General features: G+C 30.2%; 1 protein-coding gene across 1 annotated transcript in view; it reads right to left on the bottom strand.

Annotated features, from left to right (window-relative positions):
* Tsp2A (tetraspanin 2A) overlaps positions 1-6106 on the bottom strand; it is a 382418-nt gene that overhangs the window by 345097 nt on the left and 31215 nt on the right. The gene's annotated exons all lie outside the window — the stretch shown is intronic.

Here is a 6106-nt window from a genome sequence, read left to right as displayed (position 1 = left end):
CCGGGAATTATCCCACCCTCTCACTTTGTGTGGCAACACTTGCCTTTAACGACAAACATAATTTCATTTGGCTATTTTATTTATTTATGTATGCTTTTTTCTTCAGGGAGCTATTTAACAAAGGTAGGCGAGTTTCTTTTACGTAAAAACTTTGCAAAAATAAAAAAATCTGCATTGTTTTCGAACAATATTACTTAATTGAATTAGAGTTTTTGAATCTGGTAGCTGCTTTTTGCACAAAAAAGTTTAAAACGAAATACTGTTAAACGAGTCTCTGAGCAATTAATTTTAAACTGTTTGTAAAATCAGCAATAAAATATTATATTATACTACTCACTTATTCATTTATAAGTTTTAATTGGTTTTTTTTACAAGTATTATTTATAATATACCCCTAATATTATATTATAGCAAAAAAAATCACATAACCTGTCAATAAGGTATATTATTTTTTAATATTTAATATACTAAATTAAATCAATTTTGTCTTTCTGTACATTATCCGATTCAACCATCATATTTTTTTAATCAAACTAATTTCAAGCTAGTTTATTTTATTTTGCGTAGCTACCACATGAATTATTGCACATTCGTTTGTACAAATTAAACATTGCATAACATAACATAACATTATAACAGACTATGAGAAGGCATTTGATTCGATAAAGAAATGTTCAATACTTAACGCACTCAGAAAACAAGGAATCCCTGGGCGCTATATAAATATATTCAATAATATATACAGTAGCGCAACAGCATCTGTCAATCTCCATAAACCATCGCGCAGATTTCCTATCAGCAAAGGAGTCCGACAAGGTGATACAATCTCACCTAAACTATTTACAGCTACCCTTGAAGACTTATTCAGGCAACTTGACTAGAATGACAAAAGGATCCCCATAAATGGAGAATACCTGAGTCATCTGCGCTTTGCCGATGACATAGTAATTTTCTCGCAAGACTCAGAAAACCTTCAAAGCAGAATGCAGGAACTCGCTGAAGTCAGCAACAAAGTAGATTTGAAAATAAATGTAACAAAGACGAAAGTCATGTTCAACTGCTTTGCAGGCCAAAAAGAGATCCTCATTTGATGAAATTGTTCGCAGAGTAAAGCTAGAGTGCTTTTGGCCTATAATACTATAATTTAGTATATAATACTTCTAAGGCTGCAAACACACAGCTATGGAAAATAGAGCTCCCTGATTGGTTAGAAAGGCCTTGATGACAGAACCCACATTATTCATTGAACAATTTCACATGGTTTAAAGTAACTTTTGATAGCGAACTATTTTTCTTTATATAGATTAATGCCTTTAGAATCACTTCTAAAAAATGACAAAATGACAAAATGTGAGTTATGACTCTAGGCGACTCAAATATTGACATACTATTATTGAGTAACCCAAAATATCGTAAAATATTTTTTGAATATAATGGTGAATATAAAAAAAATGCATATAAAATATTCAATAAATTAGTTGTTTCGTCAACTACTGTTTTCAATTCTACGTTAATTTTGAGCTATTGAGAATATTATAATTATAATCATAATATTTAACAACAATAATTAATAACTGCTAAATAATGTCTAATTCAAACATTATATATTTTTATATTTTTTAAATGTTTATTTTTTTTTTTCATTATTTAAAGTAAACTGACCACCAGTTATATACTTAACTGAAAATAATATTTTGAGTCATTATTTGTCTTGATTTGTTTTTAAAATATATTTTTTCAATGATAATGGTAATGTGATGTGACTGATAAGACATGCATTTACTACGTTTTGATACGAGGAAAAATTACCGCGAATGTTTTCTCAAATCGTCATATATTCCTATATAGCGTAGTGCGAAACCTTGGGGGAGATTGCGAAGTATTTTTATTCACTCGTCGCCATACGATACGGCGCGAATGTGGAAAGCACTTAGTGTTCTGATGGCACCATTTGCATAAACATTTACGGTAAGGAATACATTCGTGGGCTGCCAGATTTGAGTCATTAGGTTGGTAATGTAATGAGGGCAAACATTAAATTTGTTAGTGAACGTGTGAATATAAAATAATTTGAAATTTTTATAAAGCAATTATGATTACACTAAAAAAATATTTATTGTAATTTATTTGCGCGAGGTAAAACTGACAACTTAAAATTTCGACAAAAACCGTTACGTAAATCGATTAATTTTTGATCATAGAGTCAAGAATATCTCTATAGTTATGCCAAAATCAGCCGCAAGACGATTGAAAGAGAATCGTGAAAAAACTGTTTAAATATTTTAGGTATTGTGAGGTAACAACGGATTATGTGTCTATTTATAATAAATAATATCTGTGTGCGAAAGGAAGAGGGCGATGAGTCTGAAATTTGGTAAAATGAGTTGAGTATGCAAAACTAACCTTAATGCATATATGCGTAAAGCAGAAAAGGGACCAGTCGAATTAACGCCGCTATGTAAGTAAATTTTGTATATTAACAATATGCGATGATTTATTTTTCGTAATATTTCGAAAGCATAAATGCGTTGAATGTAATCATCTCGCAGGGAAACTTTAGTTTTTGTCACACGGCGAAAGGAAGACAGCGTTGAGTCGCGACAACGCCGTATTGCTTTCGACCATTGGCTCTGTTCACACCAGTTCGAGTTAAACGTCATCGAGTCATCTCTATTTGCTGTTCCCGCTTTTAGGCTGTCAAACGTTAAAGTTGGTTATTGTTCTATCTACAGTTCATTTTTGATAGTAATAATATACTTATTACTATGTCTCGTGAAAGAATCGAATTAATCATGAGGCTCGCGAAGGAAATGTCTCAAAATAATACAGGTAAGTAAACGTCATAACATAACCTCGATATTATTGCAATCATTAAAGTGATGATAATTCTTTAAACCAACAATTTCAACGAATATTTCAATTTACTCAACAGTGCTGCACATATTATCATTAGCATTATTTTATAGTTTCAAATTACATTATCATCTTCCATTAGTAGAGTCATAATGAATTGATTTTTGAAGTGATAGTATTACAAGGAAGGTTATTTTAGGTACCTATATTTATCTTTGTTTACTATTGATTATGTTTGTGTTATTGCAGTTACTAAATTGACTACTAATTATGATATACTGAATGCTTCTCGGACCAGTAGTCTTACTGAAGAACAGTTGAAAGTAGCCCAAGAAATAGAAGCTACGATGCCATTTTCTGATTCAGGAGATAATAATTTAGCATTATTATATTGTTTTAAATTACAATATTATATTCCATTAGTAGTAAATGACATGCAATGGGTGAAAGGAATTGATTTTTTAAGTACATGTGTAATAGTATTTCGAGGAAGAATGCTTTATATATCTTTATTTAGATTGATTGTAAATTGCAGGTACAGAATTGGGTACTAATTATGATATTATAATGAATGCTTCTCGGAGAGAAGAACAGTGGAAAATAGCCCAAGAAATAGAAGCCATGATGCCATTTTCTGATTCAAAAGATAATAATGAAGATAAATTTAATGGTATTAAACAACTATGCTATTTTAGAGAAATATCAAGACTACTCGAGGATTATTCAATTGTTTAAGTTGCGGAGATTTGTATTCACTATCAATAGATAAATGATTTCTTAGTACATCGACCAAAGCACAAGCACTTCTACTTAATGAAAGTTCGAGAGACCGAGAGACTAGTACAATCTACTTAAAAATTGTACGAAAAAAGATAATAATTTTGTAGTTAAAGTAATGTACAACGACATGTTTTTAGATTTTGCCTGTCTCTTGAAGGGTCCATCCAGCAGGTGAAGTGGTTTCAATTTTTTTTAAAAAAGTGCCGAGGCTAATAACATCCTCTTTAAAAATAGCCTGGATGATTTGCAACAATTCCAGTCAATATCTTTTAGTCGCCGAGGAAGGCATGTTATCCTTGAACCTCCTAAATGTTACAGTGGTCCAGTGCAAATTAATAAGGAGAAGAAAAAAAATCTCAGTATTCTACATATTTAATCGATAAAAACTCATGAGTTTTGCTTGTCAATCCCAGATAAATGTACCATGTATAAATCCGGATAATTTTCATGAAAGACTTGACAAGTAGTAGGTATTATGTCTAACTGTGTCAAATACGTAACTATAATTTACAATATAAAGTAAAAAATAATATAAAATCATATGTCCTAGTTATTATTTCTAACTGCTGTCAAATATGTAATGCCGCAAAAGAGTGCGACACTTTGTACCCTTGTGGCACAGCCTCAAGAGTTCCGTCGTCGTGGCCGGTCCTCCCTCACCCTGCAGCGGTGCTAGAAAAGCGATCTACGCGCTGCAGGTCTGGAATGGCGGGAGGCGCAAGAGTTGGCGATGGATCGATGGAAGTGGCGCGATCTTGTGCTTGCCTTATTCCCCAACGCTGGGTCGTGACAGGTTGAAAGAAGAAGAAGAAGATTTACTATGTAAATGTATTAAAATAAAATGATATGTCCTTTGGTTTTATTTTTAACTATCTATCAAATTTATACAATATATTGTTTCAAATATAAATGTATTAAAATAAAACTATTTTTTTATTAAATAATAACTTTAATCCAGCTACGTATATTCTATGAAAGTACTAAACTATTACATCTTACACCTGCAATAATAAATGCCAGATTACATTATTGACATTATAATAATCCATATGCTCCGTCTGGAGGGGAAAAATAATTTAAATTGTCACTAAATGATAAAAAAATAATAAAATCACACCTTTTGTACCTACATGTCAAAAGAGATAACTTGTCAATTTATATTCTTTGTTAAAAAATACGAAAGGAAGAAAGGGATATGTCAAAAAAATATAGTAAAATCCATAAATATTGAAAATCTGATAAATTTATGCCATAGTATATCAATTTTAATAGACAAGTGCAAAAAAAAATTTCCAAAAAAATTAATATTTTCGGTTTAATTACAATTTTAAGAATATTCTGAAAGACGCAAATTTTGTTTTGCCTCTCCTGAAAAGTACCGATTTTCGACTCATCGCCCTCTTCCTTTCGCACACAGATATGTATGTTAAGAAAAAAATTAAGGTCATCCGATATACATAATATATAATATGTACATAAAACACAAAGAAATTACCATTTTGCTTGATTTTGAGAGAATTAAAATTGCAATTACCCCATAACATGATTTCGAAACTTACATACTTTTGCCAGTCCCCCACGATATTATTATCTTCTATGAAAAATATTTATCACAATTTATTAAATTAAGAATGTTATTATTGAAAAATAGAAAAAAACTTAGAAAATAATATAAACCGACTGGAACTCAAATTCGCATCTTGCGCTTTCCTGGTATTGTCTTTTGTTCATTAAGCTAACGATCTATTTTGTGAATAGTTAGAATATAGGCATTTGAAACATATTTTTTTTTATTAATATTTAGTATTCCAGATTACCTTTAACATTGTAATAACATTATAATATTAAAATATAAATGCGAAAGCATTGTAGGTATTTTATTAAGTATATTTATCTTTTAGTATGGATAATAATACAAAGGATGAAAATAATATAAAATAGTATGGATTTTTTTAATATTAATATTATTATCTCATTTCGTAGGTATATAGTATTTTAAGAAGTGGAAAATTGTATTTAATATGCAACAAAGATGAAATATTTGTATTGAATAGATACAGCCTTCAAATATAAAGGTATGTAGGTATTTAAATAAAGGCATTGTAGAAATCTTTTAAGAGAGTGGTAGGGAAAGCTTCCAATTTGTATAATAAAGGTCGGCCATACTATAGAAAACTGCTGAATAATGGGAATATACAATACAGCTTTATATGATATGTAAATATGCATAAACATGTGAAAAAACCTTTAGCAGTTCAAAAGTTTATTCGTCTAGTACTGAGAATAGTAAAGCAGATATAGGTAACATTTTTGATACGCTTATTTGCATTAAGTTTAGCTGTATTATATTATTATTAAAGTGGTTCAATAAGTTTTTGTGGTACGTGGTTAACACATGAAACAAAATATTATCATTCAATCTGTGATCCTCTTTCGCCAATTTTAGATGACTTTTTTGAGATGTATCTTGCTC

The sequence above is a fragment of the Rhyacophila brunnea genome, unplaced genomic scaffold, assembly GCF_057557595.1.
Source record: "Rhyacophila brunnea isolate RB1 unplaced genomic scaffold, BYU_Rbru_1.0 scaffold_8, whole genome shotgun sequence".
Taxonomy (NCBI): Eukaryota; Metazoa; Arthropoda; class Insecta; order Trichoptera; family Rhyacophilidae; genus Rhyacophila; species Rhyacophila brunnea.
Note: the sequence above shows the minus strand (reverse complement) of the source record. Positions and strands in the feature narration are given on the sequence as shown.